Source organism: Protopterus annectens, chromosome 1.part0 (assembly GCF_019279795.1).
Source record: "Protopterus annectens isolate FY-2018-M chromosome 1.part0, PAN1.0, whole genome shotgun sequence".
Classification (NCBI taxonomy): Eukaryota; Metazoa; Chordata; order Ceratodontiformes; family Protopteridae; genus Protopterus; species Protopterus annectens.
The window spans coordinates 1,277,818,828-1,277,843,051 of NC_056725.1; the positions used below are offsets into that span (position 1 = coordinate 1,277,818,828).

The 24,224-nt window shown below is 36.7% G+C and overlaps 1 protein-coding gene across 1 annotated transcript in view; it reads right to left on the reverse strand.

The window, feature by feature from the left end:
* The window catches only part of LOC122801053 (O-acyltransferase like protein-like), a 676,941-nt gene that overhangs the window by 504,881 nt on the left and 147,836 nt on the right, over window positions 1-24,224 (reverse strand). The gene's annotated exons all lie outside the window — the stretch shown is intronic.

Here is a 24,224-nt window from a genome sequence, read left to right on the forward strand (position 1 = left end):
TTTAAATAATTATACCAAATAACACACAATGAAAACATTGATTAGGAATAGATATGAGTTATGTGACAATGATTTAATATTTAGAGAAATCTTAGCCAGTTTAGAGAAAATTAAAGGTAAGTTACTATAATGCAAGCAAGAATTGAAATATGAAGTGAGGAATTTAAAAAAAAAGGATTATGGCATATTTAGAAAGAGGGTCAGAGGGAAAAATGAATTGAAGTAAGGAAGATGGTAAAGAATGGGGATTAAGGAGGTGTATGGTATGAATAGATATTAATTCATACTTAGAGATATAGTCTGCCCTGGGGATGAGCAAGAAGAGAGCCAGATTTTGGCTATGACATTTTTCAGAATGGTTTTAAAGGACTACAGGAAAGGTATTAGTCTGACTGATAAAGGTAAGGAGTTCCAGGCCTTAGCAACATGGTTTGAGTACAGATCATGCACACCAGATTTAATAGGTCTGTGGACACAGTGGAATTTTTGGTCTTTGGATCATAATGACCAAGTGGGAACAGAGTTGTGTAGAATGGTATTTACTGATGGACAGGCAGATGAATGCTGGATAATTTTATAGGTGGAAAGAAGGTGTGTATATGGTAGTTCATAGGGTAGTTCTAACCAATTTAAGATTTTTAATGCTATACAGCGGTGGGTTCTGAAAGGGTTATTTGCTGCAAATCTAGCAACTTTATTATAGCATTGCTCAAATTCTACTTTTTTGTGATTCCTGGAGGTTAATAAAGATGGGAACAAATAAAGTAGTGAGGGGAGAATGTACATATGCAGTGTCAGTAACACAATGAGTAGCATACTCACCTTGTTGAAGAAGGCTATGGGTTCTACTCCCATACCAGGTAGATCAATTGCTGACACTAGTGCATCATAAGGGGGTCCTGCACTCCTGAGTATGCCATCCTTCAGATAAGATGTTAAACCGAAGCCCCACCTGCTTGAGTTGACGGTAACTCAGGTGGATGTAAAAGATCTCAAGGCACCTACTGAAAATAGTAGGGGTCATTTATTTATATAAAAAAACTCTTAATTTACAAAATATTTACATATTTACAAATATTTAGAAGTGAACATACATACATACATACACATATATAAATCTGTTTACACAATCATACCAAATTTTCATCCCTGTTAAACCCCACTCCTTTTTCCATTACCACCATCTGATTTACTTAATATTGTTGCTAAAATCCATTTACCATTAAGCATAATTTCATTTATTGCATCATTCCATATAACAAAAAATAACTTTTTATCTATTCTTTTAACATATTCTTTTCTTCTATTCTTATATCAATATTTAATCATATCCATGTTTATTGTATCCATTTTTTTATATCTTAAAAAATTCTTCTTTACATAGTTTTCCCCAAAAATGTTTTACTCTTTTACATTTCAAAAATATATGTTCAATAGTTTCTTCTTCTTGGCAGTGTAAACATATTCTATCACTTTTCTTCTTATATGGCATAGTTCCTTTACCGGCAATTTACCTATTATCGGTCTCCACAAAAAAATCTTGACATTCTACTTCATGATTACACCAGTTGCTTCTTCATTTTCATAGCTTTAATTTTTCATCTATTAGATTTCTCCACGGTTTTACATAGTAATGTTTTATCATTACATTCTTATACTATACTTTTCTTTTTCTATATCATCAATTATTTTCCAAAAAATATATATTTTTCTTAGTAATGCTTTATTTCTTCATTTATACACTTTCTCTTTTACACCATACCCTAAAATGTATCATAGGTTCATAGGTAGGTACTAGGCTATTAGCCTTAGGCCCTATATAAGCCTAGCCAAAAAGGTACCCTGGTTTTCACCACCCAAGAAAATTATTTTCCTGTGCCCCTGTCGAGCAGAGCCACAGAAGTGATCCCCGAGGTGAATTCCTTATTTCCCATCCAATCATCAAGATTTTTCCTTGAAGAGTGCTAATGAGGAGCTTTGTTTGATATAGATAGGTAGTTTGTTCCAGAATATGTGAAGTCTCTGGGACAGGAATCTATCCCCCCCAGCATGTTCTGTTTATTGTGGTGACAAGGTTTAGGTCCCTAGAGCATGTAGCATGGAGGGATTGGGATTTCTTTAAGTGGAGCATGTCCAACAGCTCTGGGTTTGACATAGCTTTGTATGTTAGGCAGAGATCGCCTCTGAGTTGGCGATATGTGACAGAGTAAAGCTGGAGTTTTTTGAGATGGTCTGCATAGGGCATCTGTTTGAGGCCAGTAATCCTCTTTGTGAAGTATTTCTTTCCAGTTGTTGTAGATGTCTTGTGAGGTACATACCAAAAGGGGCATTGTACTCTATAATGGGTCTAATGAGTGATGAGTAGAGGGGAACAATTACCTCTTTTTTCCTGGATGAGAAACCTTTTGTGATGAGGTGTGCCATCTAGAAGGGTTTCCTGACTACTGTGGTGATGTGATTATCAAAGGAGAGACTACTGTCCACCTGTGTCCCAAGGTCTCTTATCACACTTTTGGTGTTAAATAGACTATCGCCTATGTGGTAGTTTATGGATACAGAATTTTTACCAAAAGGGGTGACAATGCACTTTTTGGCATTGAGCTTGAGGCCATGGCTTTGACACCAGGCATCTGTCTCAGTGAGGCCCTTTTGTAGGATGTCCACATCATTAGGAGTTTCAATTATGGCTCCTAGTTTGCAGTCATCTGCTAACTTCATTAATCAAAGACCTTCTGTATTAGCCTGTACTTCAGAGAAGTAGATACCAAACAGGAGAGGACCCAGGACTAAACCCTATGGTACTCCACTTGTCATTGGTCTGAAGTTGGATTTGGAGTCTGCTACTTTTACAGTGTGCGTTCTGTCAATTATACAATTTTACAACTAATCTCTCCTCTTTTTAATTTAACTACTTTAGCACTTTGTACAAATTTAATGAAGCAGTATATACCACTGGATTAATTAACCATAAGCCTCCTTCTTCTTTATTTATGAGTACAAACAAAATTCCTCTTTTTACTGGGCTTAATCTAGAACCCCATATAAATAAAAACATATCTGCAATAATTCCTTTTCAAATACTGTTGGCAACATAAATACATTCACTAAGCATGCTAGTTTTCTCACCAGTACAGAATACATAAAAAAGACAGTTTTGTTTTATTTCTTCTATTGTTTTTTTTTTCTCCTTAAATTCTACTCGGATCTTAATTTCCAACTTTTATACCTAACACAGAAATTTCACTCATTGTAAAATGTATACCCCCAATCTTTACTAGATCACCTAAACCTTCACTTTTCTCTTTATTTAAAGCCATCCCTATCATCTTTATATACTCATTTGTGCAAATTATTGCTTTATTTATTCAAATGTAGTTTTTCTTTTTAATTATTATAGTGTCATCTGCATATGCTAACACAACTGGAATTCTTAACCCTTCAGGTGTTATATACTCTGTGTCCTTCACTTTGTAATTTATTTCACATACTATCACATTCATAGCCAATGCAAAGAATATACAATTCATTGGACATCCCTGTCTCACACCATTCTTCATATGTACCTCCAGGCTTAACCAACCATTTACAAGTATTTTACTTTATTTTTACTATACTTTAACATACATAATTTCCTAACTTTCTCACCTATATTATATTCTTTCATTATTATCCATTAGATTTCATGTTCAATTGTGTCAAATGTCTTTTAGGTCTCCTATCATGATTTCTGCTTATTGTTTTCTGTTTATAATATAATCCACAACTTTTTTGTCTTTAATAATTCTTGATAGCCCCTCTATATTATATATGTTGTCTTCCATGATGTTTTCCATTCTAGTTTTAAATCTCGTTCATATTATTTTCATAAAAATCTTATAAGGATTATTATTCAGTACTATCGGTCATCAGTTCTTTAATTGTCTTCTATCCTCATTATTACATATGAATTTAAGTAGTCAACTACATAATTCTTTACATAAAACCCTCAATTAACCATTCATTCAAAATATTTAAACTATATATATATATATATATATATATATATAGATATATATATATATATATATATATATATATATATATATATATATATATATATTTTTTTTTTTTTTTGCCAGTCCGTTAAATTTCTATAAATTTCACACTCTATTACAACTGTCCTAATTTTTATGTATTTATTTGTATTTAGTTACTTCAGATTCTGAAATAAACCTGCCCAAGAAGGAAATGTCTCAAAGACTGCATGTGCAAAAATATTATGCTTGTGAACACATACACACACACACACACACACACACACACACACACACACACACACACACACACACACACACACACACACACACACACACACACACACACACACAAAGATAGATAGGCAGGTAGACAGACAAACATATAACCAGATAGTTAGCTAGATAGATAGATACATAAATACATGCATAGAAAGCTATACCACAAGGTCCTATCACATAGTCAGAAAATATACAATGGATTTTATGGAAAAGTTCTCTACCAGGAATTAGTTCAAATAGTACAAGGGGGATACAGATGCATCAAATGGAGCACTGATTGCTGACTTAATGTGTGCACAGATATGGTGTGCCTTGCACAGACATCAGGAGTTACATGTACTCTAACATGACTGGAGAACAGCTTAAATGCATTATGCAAGATTAGTACAGTCTCAGATACAGAAATAGAAATAGAAGAAGACTATGAACATGGGGTGCTGGGATTCCAACATATCTTTTCTGAACTAATGTCTGTGCAAAATAAAATGTGCCCAAATACAACAAATCAAAGTCTCAATGGGTTAGTGAACTCCCGTTTCCATATATACTATCCTTATACTAGAAACTTCTTCATAAAGATAATGTTCTTAGCTTCTACTCTGGGATATCTAATCTCAGTGAATTCCCTTCTGGTTTGTCAACAGGCATTCATACCAACCTACTCGTGAAAAATAAAGTATGTTGTTTTGTTTTAGGACTATGCCATTACTGAAAAGGTCATCTTTTTAATGTATTGGCTGTTACTTTTGTTCATATTATAGTTTGGCTCAAAACTGAGCATGCTGTTCAATTATATCACATACTACTGACTAGTGCATCTGTAGCATTCCAAAGTTTGTAATCTTTTCAGTATATGGTCATATGCATTCCTTTCTAATAAATGGTTCTACAGTAGCAGGCCAGTCTGCCTGATAAAGTTATTAGAAAGGTTTTGTTGATAGTTTACTAAATTGTGATTGCATGTAGTTAGAAAAATGAAGACACAAACTAAATCCCAGAAGTTTACTGTAAGTGGATACAAACAAACCAAATCTACCAAAATAAAGTAGAAACAAATCAAATGCTGATTGAGTATACAAAGAAGAATAAGATAATTTTTATTAAAAATAAACATGTTAAGATATGTCCTCCAGTAAAATTAGACAAGAAAAGTAAGATATCTGTATATCATTCACTGAAATTAGTGCCTAAGAAGGGATGTTTCACAACATGAAAGAAGGAGCGACTACAGACCCTGGAAATTTACTCCATTAGCCTGACGAGTCTGATATGTATGGCTATGGAGCGCATCATCGTGTACCTAATTAACAAGGATATAGGGAATCTCCAAACTCTAGATCCCACGCAATTTGGTTTTGTGAAAGGTAGATCATGCCTGCTCAGCCTGGTTGACTTCTTTGAGTCAGTCACCAGAGCTGTGGATGAAGGTAAGGCAGTTCATAGAGCCTACCTCGATCTGGCCAAGGCCTTTGATACCATTCCTCACTCAGGAATTATTGATAAACTCACCAAACTAGGCATCAACCCCTATATTGTTAGGTGGGTTGCAAATTGGCTCACAGATAGAACCCACAGTATGAAAGTACTGGACTATAAGTCAGACGGCCAACCAGTCACGAGTGGAGTCCCACAGGAATCGGTCCTGGGTCCTCTCCTGTTTAGCATCTACTTCTCAGAACTCTAGGCCAACACAAAGGGACTCTGGGTGACCAAGTTCACAGATGACTGCAAGTTGTGAGCCATTATTCACACCCCAAGTGTTGCAGACATCCTACAGAAAGGCCTCACTGAGACCAATGACTGGTGTCGAAACCATGGCCATAACCTTAATACCAAAAAATGCATCGTCATCCCCTTTGGGAAAAACTCAGTTCCCACTAATTACCACATCAATGGGAGCCCACTGAATGCTGAAGGTTTTATAAGAGATCTGGGGACACGGGTTGACAGCAACCTCTCCTTTGACTACCACATTGCCACTGTGGTCAGGAAGTCCTTCTATGTGGCACAACTCATTACTAATGGTTTTGCATCCAGGAAGAAAGAGGTCATCATTTCCCTCTACTCTTCCCTCATTAGACCAATCACTGAGTACAATGCCCCATTTGGCATGTACCTCACTAGACACCTGCAACAGCTGGAGAAGCCACAAAAGTACCTCACAAAGAGGATCCTAGACCTTAAACACATATCCTGCATGGACAGACTCAAAAACACCAGCTATTCTCTGTCTCATATCATCTACTAAGAGGCGATCTCTGCTTGACTTACAAAGCCATGTCTGACCCAGCTCTGCTAGAAATGCTACATCTAACGAAATCCCAATCCCTCCACACCACACACTCCAGAGACCTCAATCTCATTACCACAATCAACAGAACATGCTGGAGGGACAGGTTCATAACCCAGAGACTGCCCATACTCTGAAATAGATATACTATACATGTCAAGCAGAGCACCTCACTGGCCCTCTTCAAGAGAAATCTTGATGACTGGATGGAAAATAGCAAGTTCACCCCAGGGATCACTCCAGTTGTTCTACTAGGCACTGAGAACTAATGTCAGGCAGCACAATGCCAGGGCACTTCTATGGGCTAGGCTTGTAAAGGCTCCAGGGCCATTAGCCTAGTACACACCTATGAACTTATGAACCTATGAATGAATCACAGTGCATGAAAAGATGACAATAGCATTCCTCGAAGTGATAAGTATTAAACGATTCAGCCTACTCAGCTATCCCATAGCAAAATCCCCAGGCATTATAAACATTTTCTGCAGTCTGAATGGAGACATTAACAAAGATCCACAAAAAGTAAATAAGCTATGTGGAGAGTATGAATATATATACAACGGCAATGGCACATTGAAAAGCCATGAGGTAATGCTTTGTCTGTAACATAACCACAAAGGAGGATGGTCTTCCACGTTTGATTCAAGTTCAAAAGTAATTGCACAAAAATCATACAACTAAACATTATAAGGAGTGTCAGGTCCAACACTATGAGCTCTACATACAGGGATACTAAAAAACCTAATCTTTCAGAGGTCGGGATATGTGTTAACACAAGGGGGACAGGACACAGTTATGAGGGGAAAGGCACCTCAGTCCAGTGATTGATGGCAGAATTGGTAAATTCATTCTCAAAATTGAATACTGTAAGATAGAATGTCATCCAGACGAAGGACTTCAAGTATACCACTCAGGGAATAGTAGTGTCTATCGGTCACTCCGCACCCTGCTCACTGAAATAAAGTGATTTTGTGGCAAAAAATAAATGAAATCTACAACAGGAGAGTAATTAAAAAGTAAAAATTGTAGAGCCATTGAAAAATTATGAATGTCAAACAAGAACAAAAGAGGAATGAAGCTAAAGTCACAGAGGGCTGGAGTAGAGCAGGAATGACCTCAACTAATGGTGATGGATCACAGCAAACTAAACCAAACCTGAGTGACTCAGCTGATGAAGAAGTAACACTAGGAGACATTTTTAGGGAGGTGCAAAATATAATATGAAACTCGAAGTATACCAGAGAAGTACAGATAAGACCTTAATGGAGGTTACTGAAATAGTAAATGAACACACAGATGTCATATAGAACCTCCTACATGAAAATGAGATCCTGATATCAAAGCTGGAAACCTCTGATGCAAAACTAGATGTAATGGAAGGAAACTTAGTAGAACAAAAGGACATATCAAGGAGGAAAATAATGAAATTTGAAGTAGTGGAGTAAGGAAGAGACAGAAGAGACTGCATAGCATGCACAAGGCAGCATTTAACCATCTGAAATGGCTTGAAAGAGTCCAAGATTCTCATCAAGAAGGCCCATAGGACAGCATGGAATCTATCAAAAAGAGCAAGAGAGGGACCTAGACCAATATTAGTACACTTTAACTCCTATGCCCTAAAGTAGCCAATTATTTCAGAGTTGTGGCACCCCAGTAAGAGGATTATATGTGGTAAGAGAAGGTTATATATCAGCAATGACTTTTCAGCCTTCACTCGATGCCATCAGGCTGCATTCATTCTGGGCAACAAGGCATGCAGGCAAAGAGGGCTGAAATTTAAGCTTATGTACCCAGCAACTCTTAGAATTTTTTCTCACAGACCTAAATCCTTCAGTTCCCTGGGAACTGCCAAGAGGGTACTACAGACAAAGGGTCAGAGAAGCACAAACATGCTGTCAGAGAATGCCTATAAGCAGAGGCCAGCCAGCAATATGATCCAGCAATTCATCTCAGAGCTGATTAATATAAATGAAACATTGAAGGAGTATATCAACCCAAATAACACAATGCTGGAAACAATGGAAAAAGTTTTAAACAGCTTGTGATGATGTGAGGTAGTGCCATTTGTGCAAGGAAGAGCAGGGCAGTGCATGTGAAACATATGCCAGCATAGCTAGCTGGAGTTTTGTAAAGAATTTTATATCATTTGACTATCACACTGATTTGTACAGATGCTTGTGTTAAAAATGTATTTGTAAAGTTGCTTGTGTTAAAAATGCATCAGCACTGAGTCCTACTAGGCAGAAAAGGGATGTACATATATGTCAGAAAGTATTATTATAACTGATTAAATGTATATGTTTTAACAGAGAATTCTGGAAGGGAAGAGGTTATTCTCAGTCCAGCTACTTTTGAAAACTAGCCTGAAAATTAAATTATTTGATTTTATCTTACAGGTTGTTATAGAAATCTTGAGACTCCAGCATTACAAAATCTTTCTGAGCAGCATGTGTGAACAATCTTTTATGTGAATGCCAGTGACATAAAATAATACAAAGCTGCATGGAAATACAATGCCTGGCTAAAAGGGCATCAGCCAAGATAAGATAGTGCTTATGAATAATTCCTCTCTTTAGCAAGGCATAATTATTAAAACAAGCAAATATTTATGTTGAAAATAATTCCTCTAATAATCAGATGTCAAATGACAGATGTAAACCAGCTATAAAACTTCACAGTGGTTTTTAGAATTGTCAGCTCAGCCTACTATTAGGATAAAGATAGAATGAAAAGGTCACAGCAGCCTGGAACAAGGGTCACACACTGATGTATTGTAACAGCAGTAAATGGCATTCTATTAAAAGTTGTATAAAACATATCTTAATCAGTATTTTTCTATTGCTATCAAAACATTCCTAAACAATAAGTGCAAAGAATAAACAAAGTGTAAAATACATGTTCTGTAAAATGTACATGTATGCTACAAACATCAAAGAATAAGAAAATGTATATTATTCTATTTTATACGTTGTCTATAAAATGAATGACAGGAGCAGACGTTGTGCCTTACACATACATGCTGCAGATTTTTATATGAAGTTTCTTTTAAGCTTTTGTATTATTTTGTAAGTTGCAAACGTTCATCAATTCTGAATTAGTCAACAGTAATAATACTGTAAACTGCAGCTGTAACAATAATAAATAGTCTTTCTCATTAGAAATGTTATGATATGCAAGCAATAAGAACATATGATGACAAAGCAAGCTGAAGCAAGAAATGATTACTCTGTACTTGTTACAAAAAAGGAAAACCTGTTGTATAGCAATTCTACAAAAATAGTCTGCTGCAACAGCATTTTTGAAAATAGTTACATGACTAAACTAGGAAGCAATGTATGTCTAAAGACGCAGAACTTCATCTGTCAAAATTGTATAAAAGGTGCTATACTCACTTGTAAACTTTGTCAGTCAGTCAGTCAGTCAACCAAATCAGCTCAGTCAGCAACAGGATGAAATAAACTGTATTGACCCAACTGGAGATGCCTTACTTGCTGATCATTTATTTTTCTTGTTCTTTTAGCTGCCTGTATTTTTCCTCATAGGTGCAGTGCTCATAGATACTTTTACACAGGTCTGATTGCAGCAAGAGACAAAAAATGTCTGGGTAAACCAGGACTAGGAATTTTACTGTATTGTCCTTAGGGGGTGAACTAATTGCTACCTTGGAAGGGTGGACATATTGATATTGTTTTCTAGCTTTCAGATGCTGCAACAGATCTTAGCAAAGCTGTGTGTATGTATTGTATCAGTCAGGTGACCAGATGTGATGTCATTCTATAACCAACACTGAAATTTTTTTTTAGATATTAGTGAGAGATATTACAGAACTCTCGCAGCAGCACTTTGTTTTTCAGAACCTAACAGGAAAGATCTCTCACAGATATCTCACACAACCTCACATTTTATGTTGCCTTGCTGTAGTAAGCAACTCAACACTCATTGTCTTGCCTTGCTGTTGTAAGTAACTTAACTAGGGGACAGTAATTCTTTAGTAATTTAGGACAATATAGTGAGATTAGTTAAATATTACTTTTCTGCATCTGTGTGAATCTATCCAACGATGTTATTCTTTATATCTCCTGTGGCTGAAACTCTGGTGTTTATTATAACTACATATTCAGCATTCTTGTGTTTTCTATTTTATTATTTATTATTAAATATTTCTATACCTTTCATTGTGACTGGTCTTTTAGAGAATACTTTTAACATCTGGAGAGTACTTATGCTTATTTTAGTGACAAGGTGGCCGCTCCTGAAAGCCTTGCTGCATTGGTCAAGCTCTACTATTTATATTATGTTAATTTTATTCAGTATACGTTGGTACCTTTGTAAGAGCCTTAGAGTAACTGACTGGTGGCAGCATAATGGAAGCATGTGTATTCCCCGATACAATAATAAGGTTAATTATGATGATATATGAGGGTCAGAGGTAAAAAATAAAGTGTGAGAGTTTATCTCTGATAAGTTCTGTTTGAAGAGAGGAACCAGGCAGGGGTATCCTATTTACTCTTTGTTATTTTCTTTATATTTAGAAGCATTGGCAAAGAAAATAAGAGAGTCAAAAATTAAAGGATATAATTGGTACAGTAATCAAGAAAAGCTGGCTTTATTTGCAGAGAATATTATTTTGTACTTGATAAAACCAGAAAAGGACATCTTAGTGATGTGAAACATTTTGACACAGTTCCAAGTCTTTTTGTGATATAAAAAGTAATGAAGATATAAGAACGCCTATAGCTGTAAGCTATGTACATACACATGGATTGCTTTAGCAATACCTATACTTACGAGGACACAATAAAATGAAGTATTTAGGGGTATGGATTAAAAAGGGTTCTGTCATGGCATCTAAGGATATGTGGGAAGAAACTAAACAAAAGATAATATAAAAACTGAGAAACTGGAAGCTCTTGTTTTTGGATATAGATAGTAAGATAGAAGCAATGAAAATGTTTTTAGTCCTTTTAGTTTTATATATAGGTCAGGCATATTTTTATCAGCTAGAGAAGTTATGGACAGTAATTAATAAAGTGTTAAAATATTTTTTTCAGAGGGGAAAATAGCAAGGGTCAAGTGGGATAAGTTGATCCTTCCAACAGAACAAGGTGGTTTAGGATTACCTGATTTGAAGGGATATTTTACAGCTACACAGTTAAGGCTTATCTACAAAACAAAAGCAGAAAAGTATAATTCAAATTGTAAAGGGATGACAATGAAGCAGGAAGGGGGGATGCCTTCAAGAAAGAAAGAAAGAGTTTGATTTTGGATGCAGATCCGTAAGGAGAATAACAATAGCCATACAGAATATTTATAAAGTAGTAGAAAGTACTCTAAGAATTAAGCCAACACAAGAAAATAGAAAGGAGAGTTTGCCAATATGGATGAATGTAATTAGGGATATACAGACTATGCAAGAGGTGGTGGAATCTTCTAGAGAAAACCAACAAAGAAACAAAGGTATTGGGAGTAAATCACTAGTGAGAAAAAGGTAATAGAATTGAAGAGGCCAAGAAGACATCTGGACTGCAGGCTAGAAACTGCCTTCCCTATCACACATTGATATCAGAGTATAGTCAAAGAGAAATGGATAGAGGAATCCTAGGTGAAAGACCTACTCTAGTAGAGTTTTTAGTTGAATCTAGAACTGAAGCTGTTGTTAAAAAGGGATAATTAATAAGACATATACAATATTGCACAATAACTATAGGAATCAAAGGAGTTTAGAAAAAAATGGAAAACAGATTGGATAAGCAATTCATAAGGAAACGATGGTAGGGCATATATATGCCTCCCAAATATGAAACAAAGTCTAGAATATGTAGGATTTTGCTTGAAAGTGTTTGCATCAGTATTTCTATACCCAAAGCAGACTCCAAAGAATTTTCCTCAGGTAGATGGCAAATGTTGTAGGTATGATGGGCAAGAAGGAGGTAACTTGGAATATATGTTTTGGAGGAGTAATGAGTTAACAGACTTTAAAAAAAACAGAGTACTCTGTCAGAAATATTGGTTGAGCAAATGGGTTTAACTAAGTAAATTATTTTTTTTATCTAGGATACAGGATCTAAATTGCACAGACATAGTCCAACATTGTTAAGTTTAATTGGGTCTATATTAGATAATCGAACTTTCAAAAGTTGACTGCCATATGGTCGACACCATATGATCGAACTTTTAAAAGTTTGAATATCTAATAAAAAAATAAATAAACTACACAAATAACCTACCTGAACATTTTAAGCAGCACTGCCATCGTGGGGCCTGCACTCCCCACACACCCCCACTCTTTAAATACACCAACTTCAAGATTGCACTACAGTGCAAAAAAGGGAAATCTTCCCATTCCATGCTGTACAGAGATCTCCATTAAAACGTTTGAACTTTCAAAAATTCAATCATATGGTGTCGACCATATGACACTCAAACTTTTGAAAGTTCAATTATGTAATATAGATCCATTTAATTCTCTACCAAAAATAAATTACTAAAAAGTGGAAATCAAATTCTTAATCAACTGTATTTGAAGTGCTGAATGTTGTAACACAGGTAAAAACTGGAAATGGGATCTATAGAAAGTGGTAGGAGAAAATTACATAGAAAAATGTAAATAATGGGAGCAATGCATGCAGAATAATGATTTTGGAGGAGGAGTGAGATTTAAGGGGAGGCAGGAAGCGAGCAATTTACGTAATGATGGATTGATGATAATTATACAAAAACAGATGCAATATATAGTTTTTGGGAACAGGGAACGTGTTGACATGGTTTGTTTTCTTTTATATAAATGTATGTTTGTCTCTGTCTTAAGTGATAATTCAATAAATATATTAAAAAGTAAGTCTCCATATGACTGCATGTAAATAGACTAGACATGAATGGGAAAAGGTCAGGATGACTATCATAGTGTTACTATAATTCTTACAGTGGTAGGAATGCTTATTTAGTGGGGAATGATGTATGGGATCCAAAATATTTTGGCTAAGCAACAGAACAGTATTCTCAACTATCATTGACAATATAGCAGACAAAATCACATAAATGGATGCAGTCCATGTACACATTATAAAAATAGAGGTAACAATAAGATAACTTTGCAAAGTATTTGAACATAATGAGAGCACAAAGGGGGAAATGATGTCTAGGTTCAAAGGCTGAGCAGTGTCAAGCAACGGGACAGATTGGGAGAAACAGTATGGGTGTCCCTTCGCAGATTAACATGGAACATAGCTACAGCATTGCTCTCACACATATTTCTTCATCCATCATTACAGAAGTGGTACCAAAGGCACAATGAGTGGATTTTACAAAGGGCAGAGTTGATGCTCTATGAAGAACCTAGGAAGAGGTCACTATAAATCCAGTGAGTAGCTGGAACTGAATAAGGGCTCATGAGCAAAAGCATACAGATGAATAACAGTTACAGATTACCCAGTTTTAGCTACTAGATAGGAAAATGTTCACTGTATTTGTTTTCTAGTGAATGACAAAGTACAGAGATGCAGGAGATCATGAGCTTAAGATCACTGTAACTGTAGATAACTCAGTACTGGGGACTTAGAGCAAATAAATGTGAAAAGTCGGATGAGGGAGGACAAAGGAAGCTCAGTGCAAATGTAACAAATAAAGCTCAAGTGGCAGAGTGGATGGAGTGTTGAGACAGTGAGATGGAGGGCAGGATTGACACAGGACTCTGAGAGTAATAAACTTACAACTATCCTTAGAGGGAGGATTAGGAGACTGGCCTGAACACAAAATGTGGATATTAACCCTTTCCTTGGAAGCAAAAAATATGTCAGTGAAAATATGAAAGAAACCACTGAAGTTTAAGGTTGATACTGCAAGCAATAAAATGGACATGAAAAAATAAATGAAACAGCATAATTTTGCAACCAATTTATATTGCACTGAAAACTTATATGGGAATGCTTATAAATACTAGGAGTTACCAATAGTATTGTTGCTGTCAGCGAACAAGCAAAATCGTATTTTGATAGTAACTGAAGATAATGGAAAAAACTCTCTGAGTAGAAGATAAAAAAATAAGCAAAAACTTTCTGAAAGTCTGTATTTATAAAGAGCCCTTAAGTCCAAGACTAGGAAGACCTGGAAATATTAAATGGTTCTGCAGCTGCTATTAAAGATTTAGCAGATGAGTAATTCAGTTTTTTTGGTAGCAGGTCATTTTCTTAAATAAAACATGCTAAAGGAGAAAAGGCAATGAATAAAATAAAATTGTAACTCATTAAAAATTCTGAATGGTCTGTTCTTAATACAACTATATGGAAATGCATTGGAACTATTAGGTTTCAGTTGTTGTGTCTTTCGGCTTTTCTCGGTTAGGGGTCGCCACAGCGGAACTCCGGTCCGCTAATGATTGGCAGTAGATTTTTATGTGCCGAGTTGCCAGCCCTGATGCACAACCTTCAACGAAAGTACGCCCATTCATGCATGTCTCCACACAGAAGACGCTCTAGCTGAGAATTGAACAGGACAATGTCTTACTGTGAGGCGAGATTATGAATTAACTAGTAACCAATTAGTTTCTTTAAAACAACACCCTATAACCGGAAAAAAAGGTCTTTGTGAATTGCTAACAGGGGGTCCAAGGTTTTCAAAATTAGATATAAGACAAACTTGTTAGCAAGCAGTTTTAGATGATTAGCCTAAGAAATGCTTAACTATAAATACTTTTGAAGGAGAATTTAGCTATAAACATTTACCTTTTCTAAAGCTATGAGCTGCTAAAAGAATGAAAATACGCATCATTATGTACTTCTGCTGATTATTTTTACTGTATTTCGTAAACATCCTGTATTAATTGTTGCATTTCTCACACTTGTGTTTTAAAGCTGAACTGTTTCCTTTGCTGCTATAGTACTTAATCACATTGTGTCTGCTAGCTTTACAGGAATATCTAGAGTGTGTCTTTTCCTTGCACTTGAGCACTAAAACCAGCATTTTTACATTAAGAAGGTTTCCTGACTGCATTCTTATGGCAGAAGTATGCCATAGCAAACCTGTCTTAGTTGATGGCTGCTGGCTGGAAGCTTATTGCATGTTTTCCTGGTTGGTCTGTAGGCCCTGCTGTTGTAAAGCTTGTTTTTCTGATTCTGTGTAAGCACAGTGTTTGCACTAGGCTGCTCTGCATGCAGCGTTGGTTAACAGTGCCCTGTATAGATGCAATGCTTTCAGGTTAAAATGTCCGTCAGAATAACTATCTCTGCAACCTTCCCTAGCCCTCCAGCAGCATTGCCTTGTTGGATAATTGCAGTTCACACTGGGTATAGCACCCATTCTTCATCTGTGTGCTATCATTCCAGTCCAGTCAAATTTACCCACTCTTCTCCCTGGTTAAACCATAGTAAAAAACTTGAAACAATGGATAGACACTTTCCTGGTATCTCTATGGCCAGCCTGGTGGGCATGGGCATCCTTAGGCAGTGTAGCAATCATTTCATGTACACTTAATCCTGAAACAAATGCAGTATGTGAGAGATGTAGTTACACTATGAAAATTGAGACACAACTCTCATATACTGACAAGTCAAATGACAAACAGGTTGTCAACACACGTACATCATTTCCCTCACTAAATAATGTCTTGACACATAAACCCACATATGCAGAGGTACTCACAGGTAACTTATCAAAACCTCAGAGGTCTCCCATATGCTGCAATCAGAAACGACATGCAAACAAAGCCAAGTCAACACCAACCATTTGACATAAAAATACACATCTCAGTATCTTCACAAGCAAGTTCATAAGGCAAAACACCACACATTCAAACATCTTGGTCATAGGAGACCCCATCATGAGACAAATGGACACCTCCTTCACTAGGTCGGATAAACAGAGGGTTACAGTCAGTTGTCTGTCAGGAGTCAGGATTTGCCAGATCATGCTTGCAATCAGGTCACCCATCCACAAGTGCCAGTATGACTCAGTCATAGTACACGTGGGTGTGAATGACCTGAGATGTACATCCCTGGGCTATATGAAGAGAGACATGATGAACATTTCTGAATATGTACTGCAGGTGGGCATGAGCCTCACATGGAGCAGTATTCTACCCTCATCAAGAATGATACCACAATACAAACAGAAAATGGTTGACTTCAATAATTGGCTTAGCTACTGGTGTCATTCCAAGGGGATCTAGTATTTGTCTGCCTGGAATGAAATAATCAACAGACCACGTTGCTTTGCCAGAAATGGTCTGCACCTGTCACTGCTAGGCTTTTGTATACTAGCCAAGGCATTAGCCACCCTATAGAGACTATTTTAAGCAGTGCCAAACCAACAGACCTACCAATGTAACAAATTCTTCTAATGCCAAGCTGAAGAACTACTGCTCAGTGTTAGGAGTTTTAACCAGAAACTTCACTCCTTGAAAGCTCTCTTTGCCCTGAAGAATGCTGACATTTGTGCAGTTACAGAGAGGTGGTTCAAGGCTATGGAAAGCACCCTGGCAGTGCAAGGCTACAATGGCTATCAAACACTGAGACCACCACTGAAAAGAAAAAATATGAAATGATGCAGTGTTTCCATTTACATAAAAAAACAGTCACACCTCAAGATTGGCAAAACAGGATGACTTGCTTGAGCTCCTCCATGTCCGGCTGACCATAGGCAAAATCCCCCAACATATCATCGCTAGCTACAGGTCCCCAACCATAAACCATGAAATCCACTCCACTTAGCTGAAGTTACCTTGCCATTCAGCCCAAAGCACAACTTATGGGTGATTTTAACTACCCCTCCATAAACTGGGAAATATACATGACCACTAACATGGAGGCTCAGACATTCCTGGACTTTTCAGTGCAAATGCTGTGGAACAGCTGGTCTGCACTCCCACTAGGGGCTCAAATATCCTTGACATAGTACTCACAAATATGGAGTAGCATTGCACCCCCCCCCCCCCCCAGTGTAATGTCCTCATTGGTAAGACCGGATTATAAATTATAAAAGAATGCAACTCCGTTTGCCTACACTATATTGCTTGTGATAGTACATAATGCATTTACTCCTGCTGTCATGGCCTAAATGGTCCATGGATCAGCCCCTTCACCTAATAAATAACAAATAAATAAATAAAATGTCCCAAACACAGAACTGAGCTGAAAGCAAAGCTTGGATTGAATTAGTTATAATATGTCTTTAACAAATCTGGCAACTTTTTACAACTCTCTTGTATCATTTGTTCCTCAAAGATAGATCGTGGTTGTGGGACAAAAGAACAAGAAGTAGTACTTCAAAAGTCAAAAACTTTGTTGCAGTTTTCTGGTGGCTTATTCATTATTCTACTCAGAGAGATGTAATTGTTCCAGCAGATGTTCATTGACACAAAATGCCTAATACCACTGAGAAATCTCATGGTTATTTATCTTCGATCCATCATCCCTGGAATAAAAAAGTAAATAGGTATTTGCATGCTCATGTTGTTAACACACAATCAGATTATAACCCACTCATTAATGTTGCTTAATTATAGGAGACGTGCCATAATGGGATGCCTTTTACAAGTATTCAAATGAATTTATAATGCAGTAGAGGCACTTGAAAGCTCATTAATGTTATTTTTCAGTTTCAGCATTAGTATGACAGCTCAGAATACACACACACATAGCTTCTTCATGCAAAGCCTACTCAAGTCATGATGCATTATGGGTAACCCCCCCATATAAGCCAGATAGATGTGGTCAGTCCAGTGATGATCCCATAGACCATCACAATGATCTGGCATCACTAAAAATATTCAGCAAATGGATTCACCAAGAGAACAGCACTGGGTAGAGATACTGAGAGCATGCAAGTATTATATTTTCAACAAATGAGAAAGGTGCCCTGCTAAGGCTGATATACTAAGTAAGGTGTAGGTCTTTCCATTCAAACTTGAACACCACTAATGATGTACTGTTGTTAAATGTCAGGAAGAACACACTGGCAGATTCTGAACAGTTTAAACAATGGACTTTCAAATGTGTAATTTTGTCCCGACTTTATGATTACATACTGAATGGCTGATCCATTGTAGCTGAGCTAAGCTGTATGCCTTAGTTTCCCAGAAAACTAGTCTTAAATATCAGAGAGGAGTGTCTCTTGAGGGGAACTAGTGTCATACTCCCTCCAAAAGGTCATTCAACACAATAAAAATGTTACATCAGGCTCATCCAGCACTATTCATTATGAAAGACTTAGCACTATCAAATGCATTACGTTTGACATAAATTAGGGTGTTGACAAAGAAGCAAAGATATGTAGTAAATGCCAAGCAAACAGCAAAATTACTACCTAATGTAGCTTTATTTTCATGGAAATGACTTTAAAAGACTTGATTTAGACTCTTTGTGTGCTATGCTTGTCTACATCATGAAAAAAATGTTTTTAGAATTGGTAGATGCTCATTTAGAGTGGATGTCAGGAGTTATAGATTCATAGATATCCCAAGACTACTGAGTCTTATGACCATACTAGCCTTGAAAGTGCCCTCACTCAGGCCGTGCTTACTTTCTCCAGGAGAGTCCTTCTTGTCAAACCTGTAAGAAACTGGCAGATATTCATCTAATCATAGTTTATGTTGAAAGGAAGATAGTGACTTGCACTGATTAACATACAAGGGAAGCTTATGACAGAAGATTGGGAGGCACCGAGTTATAAACCTGTTTCTCCACTATGATTTATATATCTGTTGATGAAGCTTTAGGTCTCTGGCTTGAGTATTGACATGGTAAGCTAGAAATAAGTCTGTAAGACACTGGGAAAAAGGGTAGACCTTCCAACCTCTCTTGGCAGCTCAGGCAACTTTAGGCTGTGATCTTTTTAGTGAAGAACCTCTGGGATCTTTCTAATTGTTTGATATGTTTATTTCGATACATCACAAAGGGAGCATTATAATCAATAACTGGTCTGATCAATGCTGAGTATAAGGGACTGATTAACTCTTTAGAACTTGACTTCTTTGGCAATTATATAGGCTAAATAAAAGAATTTCCTGACAACCATTGTTACATGATGATAAAATGAGATGGCACTATCAGTCCAGGTACCTGGTCCCTAACTACATTAGCACTTTGTAGAGGTGTGCTGTCTAGACAGTATGATGAGGAGAGGAGTTGTTTATCAAAAGTGATGATACTACACTTTTTAGCACCTAGTTTGAGTTCATTTTATTAAAGAGAGTTCATTCTGGAGGGCTTGGGTATCATATGGTGAATTAACAATCTGCAGTCATCTGCAAACTTTGTTAGCCAGAGCTCTTGGCTCCGCCTTGGATATCTGAGAAGTAAATACCAAAAAGGAAAGGTCCCAGCACTGAGCCCTGAGAGACAACTCTGGTAACATGCATACCTTCTAATGAGGCATCTGTAACTTTCATTGTGTGGGTTCTGTCTTTCAGCCAGTTTATCTAGCTCACCACATATGGGTCAGGTTTTAAAGCATTTAGCTTATATGGGATGCCACCATGGGGCAATGGTGTCAAAGACCTTTCTTAGGTCAAAATATGCTGTGTGCACTTCATGTTCACCATATGTAGTCTCCGTAACCGTTATGATGATATTTTCCAGATTAAATAAACAGGCTCCATCCTTTACAAAGCTAAATGTTGGGGTTCATGTCTAGCAAGATTTTTGATGTCTCAGTTTATGAAGTCAGTTATAATCCATTCCATGGCTTTGAAGATGAGGCTTGCAAGGCTGATAGGCCTGTAATTACCATGGTAAGTTCTAAGGTCGCCCTTATGGAGGGATAGCACCACTGCTGTGTGCCACTCATCAGGGGCAAAACCAGTAGATAAACTTATGTTAAACAGTTTGAAGAGTGTGCTTTGAATAGATGTCTCGGGGTGAACTTGGCACTAAATAGATTATAAGGATGTTGGCAATATCAATTGGGTCAGAATAAGAGGCCATTTAGTAATATAGTTAAAGAAGGATTTATAATCAGAGGTGTGGCTAGCTAACAATGCATTCTATACCTCTCAACCTCTTACCACAAGAAATCTTGACAAAGCTTAAAATAATAGGGGACAAAGGTCCCAAAACAGAGACAGATTTTAAATATTGTTCTTATAAACTTAGAAAGTTGTTAGACTAACAGGTTTTATTTTAGCATGCATTTTCTGAAGGATATAAAGTCTGAAACTCAAATGTGTGTCATTATTTAGTGACTTGAATCCTCAGTGATTTGACCGAAAACCACAAATAAAATGAGGTCCACTACGAAAATATGAGGCAAAAATGTGGACATTCTGCAAAAATCTGAACATTCTGCAAAAATCTGAACAGTTGTGAAGTATAAATCACCCGGTGCCACCCCCAACCTGGCACCTCTACAAAAATGTATTTTCCTTCCTAACCTTAAAAAAGAACTTTTAGAATCATCGTTGACTTCAGAGGCCAGCCTAAGTCCATGGGTTCCTTTAGTGGACCTGATAGTGCTCTTCAGTATTTTTGTAATGCTTATCATATTATCTTCGAAAAGATGGATTTTGGATCTACTAAAAGATTAAGGAGTTGCTTTTGTACACTTTATATATGGTGATGGACCATCAGGGTGGTTTGTTTTTGAATTTCCCATGATATGGTAGGGACTACTGGCTCTTTGCACCTTTCTGAACAGGTGTACAAGCTTGCTGATTTTAGATTTTCTCTACTTCTGAAGCAAGCATTGAAAAAAACAAGGCAATGTTTTAATACACATAAGATTCCAGGAACTCTTATTTCATCTAATGGCCTAAAACAGAGGACTGTGTAGACTTTGAAAGAAGTGATGAGGAAAATGAAGGAAAGAGTAAACTGTGGAAACAAAACTTACTTGTTTGACTACAAAATTATACCTCAGATGAAGACAGATTTGTCTCTTGTATAAATGCTTATTTCATAAAGGCTGTGGTCCATATTTGACTTGATTCTACCAGATATGAAAGCAATATTCTCTCCAAATGATCTGAAGATCTGTGTTTATGTGGACAGACTGAAATCATTGTCATTGTAGTCTGTGTCTTACAGACTGCTCAGAGGTGATCTGTGAATATAGAGAAATCTCTAACCCAGATTTAATGGAAATGTCAGACATTCACAAGTCAAATAGCACATGGGTCACTTGCTCAAAGGACCTTAACCTGGTATGTGACATCAACAGAACTTGCTGAAAAGACAGATTTGTCTCACAGAGGTTTTGGAACAAGCTTCCTATACATGTCAAACAAACCCCCTCATTGACCATATTTAAGCGTAATTTGGATGATTGGATGGGCACACAGAAATTCACCCCAGGGGTTCCACCTATGCCTCTCTTGGACAGGGGAAATAGGTGCTGATTGTAGTGTCTGCTTGTACCAGACACCTTTAGGAATATGGGTTGAACTTGGCTAGGCTTGTAAGGGACCTGGGTCTATCAGCCTAGTAACCTCCTATGATTCTATGACCCTAAGATCATAAGAAGAAGCTTGACAAGAATGCTAAGATGAAAAATGTTGTACCTGGGTATTAAATTTGTGTATGAAAACATAGTTACAACTGTAAATGTATCTAGAACTGAGAGTTGTGTATAATTTCTGTCTTAAACAGTGGCCATGGGTAATGATTCTGCCATATGGAGGCATTTAGATGGAATAAAGGCTAAATTGTCTGTGCCAATGGCATACAGGGATAAAGTCCTAACTGCTTCCTAGGCAACCTGAATGTGAACAGCACCTCAGGTGCCAGACCATGCAGACAGGGGAGGAAGGGCATACATTGGGGCTTTCCGCACTGCTAGAGTGTACAATGGGCTCAATGTCAGTAGGAAGGCTCTTGACTGTCAGCATGACAGACAGAGGATACGGAGAGAGAGAAATAAAAAAGCCAAACTCACTGACAGCATAATAGTCTATGACCCTGAAAAAAGAGACATAAGATTTTGTGAACATTGAGGAGGTTCCCATAAGTGTGCTACAACAGCCACTTCATGTGCCACATGTTAATTAATTAGGTTCATGTAACAGGAAAAAAGGTCTCAATAAATTCACATCTTGCAATTCTGGTCTTTTTTTGGTTATTGCTACTTTTGTGAGCATCCAGCTACACTTTGCTTGTTTTTTCTCTTCATGTTCTCTCATGTATTATATTTCTTTCTAAAACAAAATGTTCATTGCATTCACTAATTATTGATTCATATGTAATACTCTGACTCTCTATAAATGCAAAGGAGCTGTATATGGCTTGACCTCTCAACTCATACCATAGAAAAGCTTGTTTACTTGAATTTCTTCTGCTTCTTTCATTTTTGTTACTGGACAAAATCATGTGAATCTCTGAGTCTAGTCAGGCCAACAAAATGGTTTCAAGAATTCATATGACTCTGGTAGGCTAAACTTTATCATGTCAGGAGACACTCTGTATTTTTACTCTAAACAATTTAAATTTTTAAAATAAGGACTTTGCAATGGTTTTCAGCAAAGGCAATCACCTCTGACCTAGGTGTGATATACATGGTTTAGGAGATATTATTCAGTTTTTTTTTCCTGAGAAAATCCCATTTCTGACACCATGTCAGATGTCACTATGAAATATATACCACTTTTATTCAGAGTCATCTTAGAAATGCAAAAAATTTGCAGCAAAGGATGAGAACCACAGGTGCAAAAATCTAGTAAAATACTGTTTATTGGTAAGCGCTTCTTAGAAATGTCAGGATTTAACATTAGTTTTGGCAAACAGATAACTTTATTACAAGACAACATGCTCAGCATAAATAACGTTAACTTATATTCGGCATTTGCTATGCATCATTGTACAAGCTAATTTTATTTATTTATTTGCTTTTGTTTACTGAGAAAGTTTGTCTGGGAATTGTAATGCCCATTTTCAGTGGGGGCCCAGGGATAAAAGTTCCAAAACAAGGATAGAAATACATTGTTAACCATTTAAAAGAAAAACAGTCAACAATGATTACTTACAAAATATGTTAAAGTATACAGTCAACAAAAATTATTTACAAAGCATATCAGATTAAGGAAATACAGGTTTTCAAGATGTTGTGAGTAAAATCAAAAATAATATATTAATACAGTTGTAAAGTATACATAGTGGACAGAGTTAGGATTGCATACTTCAAACTCTAGGTGTGGTACAACTGCATAGTTTATTAATTGTCAGGTGATATGGTTGCAGGTTGTTTAAAAGCCTGATGTGGTTTAGAAGTTTGTTGCCTTGCAGATGGTGACAGAGAATAGCGAGTCTTTGCTGGTATAGGATAGACTAAGGATATAGCAGGTGTAATGAAATTAGAGCTGAATTTATTAGTTAAGGTGTTAGCTATGGATTCTACATCAGAGTGTGTGTGTGTGTGGGGGGGGGGGGGCACCATTTACAAAGATTTCAGTGCATTGCAGGGAAGTATTGAAGATTTTATGTACATTGTTAAGAAGAGCATTGTTAAGAAAAGCTTTATGGCTATCTTTAGTATTGATGTCTGTATTGTGCTTATAGGCAGTCTTCTTGCATGTTTCTTTTTATATAGCTTGATGACTCTATTATCCCACCAGACTGGATAGTTGCTGTATTTACTGCTTTGATTGTGAATGATAAGAACATTTTTTTCTCTACTATGATTTCTGTAGTCATAAACTGTACTGGATAGAACTGGAATGT